Consider the following 13,824-nt stretch of genomic DNA (forward strand, 5'->3'; position numbering starts at 1 on the left):
ATATAGGTTAGTTTTTTCTTTAATCTGTTAAAAAAAATACTGCAGAACTGACAACTGGTGCAATATCTCTTTTTGTAAATACCTTTTAAAAATAAAATATTATGCATTCTTCTTAGCTTTGTCCATTTAGCACAACAGAAATGTATCTTCCCTGATACGATGAAAGGTGGAATTTTTAGGGGTGCACAGGTGAACTTTTTTACTCTTAATTCATAATTAATTCAGACAGAAAAGATGTATTCAGCTGTTTGAAAAATGCCATTTGCTTTTGCACTTTGTATAATTAGCTGTGCCATTGCTTTTTATTCTGTACATCTCTCTCATTACAAATAAGGTGTCTTAGCAAATCTTACGTTTATGTAGTTTCTATCTGAAATTCTAGGCAGTTGTTAACCAAAGTAAAACAATATTTTTTTACAAATGTATAACCAGACATGATTTTAGAAACTCACCCATACATAATCACTTAGGAGACTTATCACCAAGCAACTGCATCAGGTAATGATGATAAAAACAATAACCCCAAAATCAAATCCACTGTACTTTGTTCTTACATTAGTTTGTGGCGTCCTCCATTTATTAATTCTTCATTCATTACTCAAGACTGAGTAATGAAAAAATGACTAAGGAAATTGGTCAGATACGCCTACTCTGGTGATTATCTTCAAGTGTAATGAACACAGACTAAGCGTGATAAGTCCTGGGGGGCTGGCACCGTGTCGGTGATGATTCTACAGCTACCACTGGAGACAGCCTATGGGGATGAAAGGAGATCGGGTTAGGGGTGTTTAAATACGTAATATGATTTTGCAAGTGGTTTTTTTTTTCTGTGACATTTGTAAAGCTGTAATGAGCCAGCCACCTCCCATGTGCCTTCTGGTGGCCAGATGTTGCTCTGCAGCAGTCTGCTTGTTTCCCTTTTTCAGGGCCTCTTAAGGACTCCATACGCAAGCTTTTCTCTAGTTCAGCAACGCCCCACCTTAGGGTTGGACTTTATATGCTCTGTCTTCCCTCCAGGTATCTCCCTAAACATCCTTGCCTGAAGCTCATTTGCTCACAGTAGCCTCTGTAGTCTTTTTCAATTCCCCCCCTTCCCACCCCCGCCTCAGAGTTCCCTGCTGGAGTCTGCTTGCTCCCAGCAGCCATTGCCTGACTTGCCAGGCCTCTGCTGAAGTTTCTTCCTCCAGTTTCCCTTTGGTGGTTTCTCCCTGAGCATTTCCCCCACTCTGCAGCTTCTTCCTGCTCTTTATAGTGGAATCAGTTGGTCCCTGCTTAGGTGTGCTTCCTGAGAAACCAGGGCTGGCTGGCCCCAGGCCTCTAGCTCTTAGGGGGAAAGATTCTGTAATGGCAAAAGCTCAACATCTATTTCAAGAACCAAATTGGTCTGTCCCCTGTGCGAAGTCTGGGGAATAGATCCTCAGCAGGTGGAAATTGTCATAGGTTCACTGAAGATGGATTACACCAGCCAAGGACCCTGCCCACCCCCCCCCCCCAAATCTTATGCTTTCCTTTTATTCCTATGATTTGTGCTGGGGCATCTGTGTATCCTTTTATTCTACGTTGTTTCAAGGATCGCCACAGCAGTATTTATATCCTTATACTCTAGCATACTTTCTTTTAACCCCTTACATTATTCAGCAAATCTCAAATTCTTATGCCAGAAATGTTACATGCTGTGTGCCCAATCTTACATTCATTGACGTGGATAGAAAGACTGCCATTGTCTTCAGTTGTCATCTGATCAGGCTCCTAGACCCTAACCCTGCATTAGAATCCACTATTATTGATCCATGTTTAGTCTCTTTGACTTCAGTGTGATTTCACATGGGAGCAGGGATCCATGGTAGTGGATCCTGATGTAGACTCAGGGTCATATGCTTTAATCCTCCCCTACAATATACAGACCTAGTCGCGTGTGTCTGGTAAAAATAGCAACTGGTCTTTTTGTTGCTGAACTGACTTTTTCCAGTGATACATAACAGTATCTGTCCTTTCATCTGCAGTTGCTATCTTTATCTTCCTAGTAATTCTTTCTTTCAAATACATATCTCCTGCTGGTGAGAAGGGGGGAAGCAGCCAGCGCAAGAGGACAATCCAGGGAGGATCAGACGTGATTTAAAAATAAAAAGTTGCAAATTAATCTTATCATTCTGTGCAAAAGCCTAGAAGCATGTAGGCAGTGGGCGGGAAATGTTCTAGCGACAAGGGATTATTCACTGGGCAGAATTGTGACTACCAAATGTGCTTGGTATTAGAACATTGTTTTCTATTTCCTCTTCTAATACTTCATTTTTTTTGGTCATGTTAAGTTTACATTGTATTCTACATAAACCCATTTACAGTCCCTTTTAAACCATCTTTGGAATCTATATGAAAGAATATGGAAATCTTTGGAAAGCAGCGGTCCCGTTCCAAAGCTGGTTGCATATACAAATGAAAAGTAAGGGTTACTGTCAAAGTGGACCCCAAATTCGGGTTGTTCCAAAAAGTTTTACAGACTGTCTAGTTGTTTCTTTTGTTCCCCTACAGCATTGTGCCAGTGCTCAGGAAAGCTAGGTTCCTAAATCCATATTCACGCACCTAAATAAGTGGCCTGCTGAGCGCTCACAACTTCTGTGGGATATAAAGAGGAATTGTAAGTGCTCAGCACCTCTGAAAATCAGGTGACAAAAATATGGATTTAGGAGCCTAATTTTAGGCACCCAACATTTGACAGCTGTGGCTTACATAAAGATGATGTGTGACGACAGCTTACCACCTCAGCTTGTGGGCATGGAAGGCTCTGACTGCAGAGGAGCTAATGTGGGAGTGGAGTTTTGTGGATCTAAGTCTCCAAGCCTTGCAGTGCAGAGGGTGAGTTTGGGGCTTAGGGCAGGCCGGTGAATTCATGACTAAATGGATTCACCAGTCATTACCCTGCAGAGTGTGTGAGCAGTAGTAACAGTGGAATCCTCGTCTATCCTGAGGGCTGTAACCTGGAGAGGGAAGGATCCCTTCCTCCGAGTCTAAATTGTGCTTAAAGCATAGCCCAGTTATTTGGGCTGTGTGCTGAGAACTGAATTTAGGCCTATGTGAATACGGGCTTTGTGTGTGAATATTGATTTTTTCTACCTGATGTGGCATCCTCTACTAGTCATGGGCCCTAGTGTTCTAAGAATGTCCCCTCCCTTGCAGCCTTGATTTGCTAACATCTTGATTTTCTCATGTAATACATGAGGACAGGTTTATGTGCATTAAGACACTGAGTACAAAGGAAGTGGTTTCTTTGAATAACTCTTCAAATATCAACTAATCAGTGGGTGAAATCCAGATTTACAAAATAATTAGTGTATTCATTGCTTATCAGGGTGGCTGCAGCAGCTGTTGCTTTACCATAGGTATCAGGTTTGTTTGCTTTCCGTGTTCCCTCCTAAAGGATCAGCTGCTACCTACTCCAAAACATGCCTTAAACAAGTCAGATAAAAGGTTTGAGAGACAAAAATTCAAGGGTAATTTTTTAAAAAGGGCCCTGCAAATACAGAGAATAAACTGGCATTTGAAATGCTTTGTCTGTAAATTACCAGCAGTGCAACATGGCCTCAGTGTCCTTGTATTTATGGCTAAAGAGTACTTTTTGTGGTATGTTCACGTATATGAAGTTAAAAAACCTGACAAAAATGTTGGTGGAGCGATAGTATAAAGATATCTGAGGGTATTTTTAACAATAGTAGCAGAAAGGAGGAATTAAAGAAAAAAACAGACACAAAGTAGTCAAACTATTGCAATTGTTAATTGCAGTCATTACATCTCTCAGAGAAACAAGATATGACATACTGGGGCAAAAATTTTTATTGAACATATGAAAATGTATCAACTTCTGTAAATATCACTTGAATTCAAATGCTTAGGGCTCAGAGAATGAATGGTCCTGGAGTAAGCTGGTGAGCTGTTTGTGGTCATGGCTGCTTTCTACAATCAGTGTTTCAGCCTTCAGATGGAGATGGGTCTATCCTTTGGGACATCATTCCCCAAGACACAAATGGAACAGTTTGGGGAGGATGGCTAAGGCTGCACAGGTGTGACTTCAGGGTTCGGTACAATGCATGAAAGGAAAGTAGATGTGCTCTTTCAGGGTTACATTTTCAAAAGTCTGCACAGGGTCACTTTTGGAAAGTGATATAAAATCTATGGATGAAAAGGACTGTGGAAGTACCAGCTATTGTTATTAAAGGGAGAGAAGATTGGTACTTGAACAGCGTCTTATTAGTAATGCAATGAAGGAAAACCTTATAAGGCTGGGGTCACACAAATGATAGCTGATAATGTCATTAGAGCGGTTGGGGGGGGGGAATTTCTTGCAAAAAATTCAAGTTTTTGTTTTAAAAAAGGTTTTTTAAATCAGTCTTTGATTTGTTTCAACAAAAACAAATATGTTTGTTGAAAATCAAAAATAGTTTTCTTCATTTAAATGTTCATCAACCCCCATTTCTTTTAACACAAATTTTGACTAGCTCTAATCATGGACATATTTATAAGTCAGTTGATGAACAAAAATTGGCGGGGGTGGGGGAGTTTGTTGTGTTTGTAATTGTTAACAGACTCTGCTGCTCAAGTGGTTCAAATTCTGAATGGGCAAATCTCGTGTGTGAGTAGGGGAGCTTTTAATCAGAAGTCTGATAATAGAAAAGGTAGGGTCTTTTATGTTGTGATTTAAATTTCTTTAATCAAGGGAAAGGAAGTACAAACAGTTGCTTCGTGTATAAACCTACAGTTTTATTTCTGTCTTAAAATTTAATTCTTATTCAACAGAAGGTAAATTCTCACATAATTTGCTGAAAATGCTACTTGGTGGCTTAAAATCAAATTGGTCTAGTAAATTCTTTTAGAGCCAAGTTCATTCAAGACAAAGTGATGGCCATTAATAGCATTCTGGATTCCATTATGTCCCCTAAATGGGTTCAGCTGATTCCCCCCCCCCCCCCCAAACTGACAGATTTTCTGATGAATTTTGGTTTGAGTTTTGCAGCCAGGGAGCTTGTAAGACTTCCATCCGGCTTTTGCCACCCAAACAGGCATTTAGTACAGATCTCCAACAGGACACAGAGACTGAAAAAAAGCCCCAAAATGGAGGGAGGTGGGAAGGAAAATTGAGAGAATTTGGGATCTGTTATGCTAAGGGTTATATCCAGAGTAACTCTAGTGAAATTAACAATTTTTCCTGCTTTATGAATATAGCTGATACAGAATGTGACCTATTATTCAATATCCTGTCAAGAAAAAGAAAATATCATCTCAAAATTAGATTTCTGTGCAATGTGGATAACTCTGTATCATATAGGTTACTATTTATGTGCCACTTCAAAGGGATAATTAAATCCTAAAGTGCCCTATTTAGAAAATGAAGCTTGTTGTGAGCATTTGTGTTCCTGTCTTCTGTGGTTACAGAGTATAATGATTCCCAATTAGTGTATAATTTGTAATTAGAAAACATAGTCTGCTGGAAGAGAGAGGAAATGCCAGCTTTTCTGGCAAAACTAACAGGTGTCTCAGGATATTCCCCCAGGGAGTAAACCATCATTATTGTATCATACCCTGGCAAGCAGGGTGGAGTTGCACCAGATAGCCTCTGTGATTTACCATTGCTGCTGGGAATCAGCAGGCTTTCTTCCTCTCCTCCCCACTGAAACAGGAGATGAAACAAACAGCAGGAATTAGTATTTCCCCAGTTGATCACACAATGATGTTTAAAGATAAATGACACACTAAACCAAAAAGCCAAGACACACCCCATATTGCCTATTTGTATCTATCAGTAAGTGAAACAGAGGAAGAGGAAGATTTTCCAAAATGGATACCTTACTTTAAACTCTTCAATCTGTATACAGATATTCAAATAAGTGGCCTGATTTTCAACTCATAAGCACTTGCAGTTCCTATTGACAAGGTAGTTGGCACTTTTGAAAATCAGACCATTGATGTAGCTATTTAAATATAACCTACTGCGCCCTCTGTTGCAAGGCATGGATCAATCTCAAGATTATGACCAACTCCAGCAGTTGGCATTTGGGAAACAGCAGGAGAAGGCAGAGCATGCGATGCAGTGGAGGATGTGAAAGAAATGGCAATCACATGCAGTATCTTTAGGGGGATATTCTGCATTAAGTTTATGAATGGTTTATGCATCACTGTGGGCTAGAGATTGTATGCCACTGCACGAGGAGAGAGTTGCTTTAGAATCTTCAGGAGCTAAGACCAGTGGGAGGTGATTAAGTTGTTAACTCAAGTTGTTAACACCTCCAGAGAGGTACCAAAAGGAAAGGGGCTTCTGGCATAAAAAGGCTGGGTTTAAACTGACTAGGGGCCTTCTTTCCGATCCAGCAAACAGACCGGACCTTCTGTTCAAAGGGGGCACCAACCTTGTGGATGGATTGGGAAAGACCGTGGCCTACAAAGGCTTCATAATTCAAATGGGTGGCCTCTGGTAAGCTTTTAGCATGCTTATAGGGACTTGCATTGGTTTTTATATGTTTTTTCTGTAATGCTTTTAACTTAAGAATAAATGTGCTTGTTTAGCGAGTGCTCTGAGATAGCTTGTAACTGCTGGCAATACATTGTTTATAGCCCTCAGAGGGAGAAAGCTAAGTTCAGGCACTGGCTTTTAGGCAGGCTGGCTTGCTAGGGATATCTCCGTGTAAGGCGGGGAGCTGTGCAGCCTTAAAACCCCAGTCAGGAGCAGGAGACACACAGGTCTCCATGCAAGAGAGGTGATGCCTGGGAGCCAGGATCCTTAAGTGGATGCCCTCAAAGGACCAGAGGTGAAATACAGGTGCAGTTACCCTGAAGGTGGGACAGTGGGCATTTCAGCTTTGGCTTATCACTTTGAAGAGGCAGGAGCATACTTTTATGTAGCAGGCTGCCTGCAGACATGGTGGAATGGAGACAGCTGATGTATGTTAATAGCTGTGGAATCCTCTTATGCTGGCCAATGGTTCTGGAACAGGACCACAAGCAGAGTGGGACTATATAGTCATGCACACTTAGGATAGCAGCAGTGGCTCCAGAACATCCACATGCAGGACACCTTCGTGAAGCTGTGTGAGGAGCTTGCCTGACCCTTCAGCACCAGGACATGTGAATGATGTTGGTCATACCAGCCCACAAGCATGTAGCTATAGTCATCTGGGAGCTAGCTACCCCAGACTGCTACGGATCAGTAGCTAACCAGTTTGGTGTTGGCAAGTTAACGGTTGGTGCTGTAGTGGTGGAGTTTATGAAGTGCTTAACTTCTGGTTTACCCCCAGGTGGTGAAGATTGCTTATGTCACCAGAATAATTGCTGGGTTTGAGAGAATGAGATTCCCAAACTGCAATGGTGTCCTTGATAGAACGCATTGTCCCTTGCCTGCCCTCCACAAGGTGCTCATGAATATGTCAAACAGAGAGGATACTCCTCATTCATTATGCAGGTGTTGGTCAACCATGGAGGAAGGCTCATGAATACCAGTTTGGGGTACATGATGCAGGATATTCTGAAGATCTGTCATTTGCATATTTGGACAGTGAGCAACTTTAATTCCTCCCAATATAGATATCAATGTTATTATTTTAGGTCCCCTAGCCACCTAGCGTACCCTATACTGCCCTGTCTCAAAAATCTCAGATATTTAATTACACCTAGAGCAGGTGGAAGGTGATGGTAGAATACACATCTGGTCAACTGGAGGTGAGAGGGTATTGCCTACAAACTCGTTTGGATGACGTGTACATAATGCCATTCATGTTACTGCAGCATGCTCTGCACTGCACACCATATATGAGAACAGGGTGGAGAATTTTCATCAAGAGTGGGTCAAAGACAGTGCCAGTTTAGACCCAGTAATAGCAACTGGAAAGCACACCTCTGATGACTGGGCCAAGGTCTGGAACAGTGAGGAAAGAAAGGGATGCCTTGCTTGCCCACATCTGTGTGTATTACAAGGGGAAGTGCCTGCGAAAATGCGCTAATCTGGTGTTATCGGATTCAGCTGTACTATGCCTATCAATTATACATATCAATTTATCTATTGTTAATCTCACTTTATTAAAAGCTTTGGTTTGAACTTCCTGTTGCTTTGTTTCGCAAACACACACACATTGATTGTGGAGCCAAATATTTTATTAAAAACCACACAAGAAGGCCAGCTGCCACTGCATTTTGCAAAGTGCAATGTGCAGTCAAAATCTATATTGAGTTGTAAATGGAGCAAACAATAAAGCCCATTAGTGCACTGGCATAGGAAAATGAATTGCACGTTGCCAGTGTACCTCTTATCCTTCCCCCGTGGATGCTCTGGCATTGACTGAGCAGGTTACATCTGTCCATACACACTTCCATCACCGGTGTGCAGCAGTTGGCTCATTCCACAGCCAGAATTCTCCAGTGGCTGCAAAATGTGGTAGCAAGGAGAGGAGTCCATGGAGATTGATGTACCAGGGAAGCCTGGGCAGGGGCAGCGCGGTTGTTTGTATCTGCTGCCTGTTGGCCATCATGCTAAGTAGCTGCTCAAACTGTTCCCTCTGCTGATGACAGTCCTGCTCCCTCATCGCCCTGTCATTCTTGACGTACTCCGTCACCACTTGCTGCTCCCTCTCCTATGCTGACCTGTAGGCAAACTCTCCGTGCATGTCCTGGGGCAGGTCATCCCTGAGTCTGCTTTCTTTCCCCTGCTCATTCAGGGTTCTTGCCCAAGGGGGTCTGGGAATGTGCCTTACTTCAGCTGAGGTGGAAGGCTCTGCAAAGGCAAAGAAAGCTCTTATATTTTTGTCTGGGGAGGAAGAGAAGTTCCTCCCTTTTAATGTGGTGTATCACATCAAGGCCATGAGTCAATACATCTGTCTCCTTGGTGTGCCTTTATTCCATCTCCCTACATTTTCCTACTCAGAAGCAGCTGCATCCCAGCTCGTCAGCCCACCATGACGATGGCAAATATTTTCATATTTTATTTTATTTTCAAAAAATTCAAACGATGTTTTTTGGCCTGGGGGGAGGATGGCACAGACCACGGACGTTTTCACCAGTGATGGTCCTGACACTTTCAGGCAGTAGGGGCACTGGAAGATGTAAATTTGCTGGAGATTCCAGATTGGAAGAGGGAACAACTTTTCCAGGGCTCTGATAGAAGGCCCTCTATCTATGCCAAGGAGATATTTTTTCCCGTGGTGGCTGATCAGAAAATTAATGACTGGAGATGTCTAGTATAGGGTGGGGAGGGGGTTGTGGAAAGTTTGCCCTGCCCAGGAGTCTCACAGACCACCTTGAGTTTCTCTTCTATGAAAAATTCACAAGCATCACTAAAATTCAGGTGAATGTGAAGAGGATGCTGAACTAGAATGCAGAAACTTGCTTGCAATAATTTGCCTTTGAAGCCCCCCAACTTTGCGATTTCCCCCCCCCCCCCCCGCACAGCAAACGGGCAGTGGACCAGCAGAACTGAGCAACTTTTGAAATGCTCTGGTCTTTATACAGCCTCCGGTCGTACGTTAGGAATTAAAATCTGAGGAGGCTGGGAGCCTCGCTATGGTGTATAATAATAATAATACCTAGCTCTTGTATAGAGCTTTTTGTCAGTAAATATGATGAAAGTAGTAGTTGCATGTTTACATTTACTCTCCCCCCCCCCGCCCCCTTGCTTGGCATCCATCTGCAATCTCACGTGTCTGGGGAGGGAAAGAAGGGGGACTAGGGAAATGGCATTGCTTTTGCTCTCAGCTAAAACAAAACCCACCTCACTGCATATAACATACCCCCTAATAATAATTCCATTGGTCATAAACCAGAGAATCCATCTCATTTGTTATTGTTGTAACCCCCTTAATAACAGATGGCACTGGCTCCTTACCAGCTTGGTGTGACATGGCTTCCTCCAATCCCCGTTCCCTGGCCTCCTCCCAAACAGGTCCTGGGAGTGTGCCCCAAAGGACTCTGTTCACACTCTTCCTCTTCCTCTGTCCCTGGCGTCTGTTCAGACTTCTCCAGCCTTTTTTCCCCTGGTCAAGGAATGACTCCGTTCACTCTCCAAAGCCTGTGCAGCCCAGTGGGCTCTGCACTTGGGGCACTGCTGAGAACCTGGCCAACCTCCTCAGAGTAGGGGCAGGTTGCTAGCAAGCTACCAGGCTTGCCAGTGCAGTCTGGGATTTTCAGGGTGGTTTTTTTTATTCTCTCCCTGTTCTGAATTGTCATTGGCCAAGTCCCCTCTTTGCATGCTGTGAAGAAATGAAGCAGGGAATGTGGAGTTTAAAGGCTGACCAAGAGTATATAAACTTGTAGATGATTTCTGATGCAGAGGAAGGGAGTAGGCAGAAGGGCAGGAAAATAGGGCTTCCAAGGAATTGTGGGAAGGCATTGGAGGACTATCAGAACCTCTTCAATAGCCTGGGTTTAGAGTTCACACTGCGAAGAGGGTAGGTTAGAGCTTGACTTAAGATGAAAGCTGGGCTATATCCTATACCCTCAGCTGGGTAAGCAAGCCTGAGTTCAAGGCACACACAAACTCAGGTAAAAGGTTTGTGTGTGTGTGTGTGTGTGTTCAACTGGGGGGAGCAGAGGGTTGGGCTTATACCCAGGTAAGAGACCAGGCAAACTCTGCTCTGAAGACATACCCAAAGATTGATGTGAATTGTCATTCAATGGCAACAAAGTGTGAGCTTAATTATTTTATTTTATTGCTGCAGCCGATGAACAATGAAATGGCATTGTGGGTTTATTCAAGGAGCATAGTTTATGAAGTCCTGTTTCCTTAAATGATCACACTATTTATTTGAATTGCAGTAATGCCTAGGAGCCCCCATCATGGATTGTACTCGGCATTATACACAGATAAAATTTAAAGACAGTCCCTGCCCCAGAGATCTTACAACTGAAGTATGTTGGTGCCATTTTCCCTGAGTAAGTATTTGCCCTTTTAATTAATAATGGATCATTTTCATAGGTCAGTAATTGGCTCAACACAAGTAATAACAATGTTGCTTCATTAACTTAGGATCTTTCCAGTATGTTATGTCTAAGACCTTATACTTGAATGATCCATGTGGTTATAGTCATCAGATCTGATGCTGAAATGAACACAGTGTTTTGTCACTTCAGAATTGTTCTATAAAGGTCAAAACCAGATCACAGTGGTAGTATATTTTCCAAAAATATTTTTTCAGTCTCTAACTTGATTATCACGTGAATGATTCAGCAGTCCAAGAATGCCAAGAATCTGGACATGCATTGATCTCTCGGTACATTCTAGAAATATAAGTAAAATACCACGATTTAATACATTCCCTCTGATTGTTGGAATTATTATTAATATAGGATTCAACAACAACAATTTAACCATAAATTCCTTTATTAAATATAGGGGCTGAATGGTATTTCTGCAATTGCTTTAAACATGTCTTAAAAAAAAGCCTAAACAATAAGCAATTTACCACATCCAACCAATAACAAAACATTTATAAGAATTTGATTCAAAATATTTGTGAAAGGGCTAAACCCAGGGGTGCTTAAACCCATATTGGTTGGCTCCAACTTGGTCAGGCAGATATTAACAATGAATCCTTTAAGACTTTGCCTTTTATACCCTTTAACGAACAAGTGAGGTCATTGCCAATTATTGGAACTTAGCAAAGGTGAGATGAAGCAGTTTTTTTACAATGCATTGTACAAATTTATATAGCCAATTATTTACTGTACCTGGTACCTAATTAGCCATCTTTTATTTCTATTACTATTCTATTACTTGTGCCCAAACCTCAAACAAGATAACACTAGTACTTTGACAATCACTGAAAGTTTAACACAACTTCTCTTCTTTCTCATGATCTCATTTTCTTGGTCGTATGCTTTGGGCCTATTGCTCATGCTACTACCAACTCCATTTAAAACCATAAAAAGAAAAGGAGGACTTGTGGCACCTTAGAGACTAACCAATTTATTAGAGCATAAGCTTTCGTGAGCTACAGCTCACTTCCTCAGATGCATATCGTGGAAACTGCAGCAGGCTTTATATATACACAGAGAATATGAAACAATACCTATTCCCACCCCACTGTCCTGCCGGTAATAGCTTATCTAAAGTGATCATCAGGTGGGCCATTTCCAGCACAAATCCAGGTTTTCTCACCCTCCACCCCCCCACACAAATTCACTCTCCTGCTGGTGATAGCCCATCCAAAGTGACAACTCTTTACACAATGTGCATGACAATCAAGCTGGGCTATTTCCTGCACAAATCCAGGTTTTCTCACATCCCCCCCCACCCCCATACACACACAAACTCACTCTCCTGCTGGTAATAGCTCATCCAAACTGACCACTCTTCAAGTTAAAATCCAAGTTAAACCAGAACATCTGGGGGGGGGGGGGTAGGAAAAAACAAGAGGAAACAGGCTACCTTGCATAATGACTTAGCCACTCCAAGTCTCTATTTAAGCCTAAATTAATAGTATCCAATTTGCAAATGAATTCCAATTCAGCAGTTTCTCGCTGGAGTCCAGCGAGAAACTGCTGAATTGGAATTCATTTGCAAATCGGATACTATTAATTTAGGCTTAAATAGAGACTTGGAGTGGCTAAGTCATTATGCAAGGTAGCCTGTTTCCTCTTGTTTTTTCCTACCCCCCCCCCCCCAGATGTTCTGGTTTAACTTGGATTTTAACTTGAAGAGTGGTCAGTTTGGATGAGCTATTATCAGCAGGAGAGTGAGTTTGTGTGTGTATGGGGGTGGGGGGGATGTGAGAAAACCTGGATTTGTGCAGGAAATAGCCCAGCTTGATTGTCATGCACATTGTGTAAAGAGTTGTCACTTTGGATGGGCTATCACCAGCAGGAGAGTGAATTTGTGTGGGGGGGTGGAGGGTGAGAAAACCTGGATTTGTGCTGGAAATGGCCCACCTGATGATCACTTTAGATAAGCTATTACCGGCAGGACAGTGGGGTGGGAATAGGTATTGTTTCATATTCTCTGTGTATATATAAAGCCTGCTGCAGTTTCCACGATATGCATCTGAGGAAGTGAGCTGTAGCTCACGAAAGCTTATGCTCTAATAAATTGGTTAGTCTCTAAGGTGCCACAAGTCCTCCTTTTCTTTTTGCGAATACAGACTAACACGGCTGTTACTCTGAAACCTGTCATTTAAAACCATAGTTTACCCACGGCTAATGTCGGCCTATATTCCTACACTGATTCTGTCCAACAGAGCCATCTTGCTTTAACTTAAAAGACTACATAGTGATTTGTCTTTAATCTAAACTCTTGTAGCATAAGAGCACAATACTAATTTTTATCATGTGGTGTCATTCTAGATGAGCCAAGAAATATAGAAATCTTGTATATTTGGTATTTCATTGATAATTATTCTAGGTCAGTAACAGTGCAAAAATATTAATTTATATTTCTAAATACTTTTGTTCTGAAATCTTTCAGACAAGGTCATGAGAAAATATAAATGTAAACATCTACAAGTATTGTAGTCTACCTCTCTATGTTAGGCCCGTATGCTCTATAGGTAAGGTGATAAGTGATTCTATGAAAATGGATTGGCTAATGCACTGTTTGCCAAATGCCTCCACGATACAGGTTGTGCTCTGATTTCACGATGTGTGGAGTTGCATGTGTAAAGTCCCAGTGCTCAAGCTGAGGATATCCTTTTGGATATACCTTACTCTGCATACTACTTCCTTGTCCTTTGTGAGGTTTGCCCTTAATAGAAACCAGTTCTTGCAGGTGTTGGGTGCTGAACAATTCTGGAAATTTGGTCATCTATTTAAACGAGAGATGATGTTGCTTGCTGAGCTCTTTTGAACATCGGGCCCTCGTAT

This window comes from Lepidochelys olivacea (genome assembly GCF_965140295.1).
Source record: "Lepidochelys olivacea isolate rLepOli2 genome assembly, chromosome: 6".
In the NCBI taxonomy this organism is placed as follows: domain Eukaryota; kingdom Metazoa; phylum Chordata; order Testudines; family Cheloniidae; genus Lepidochelys; species Lepidochelys olivacea.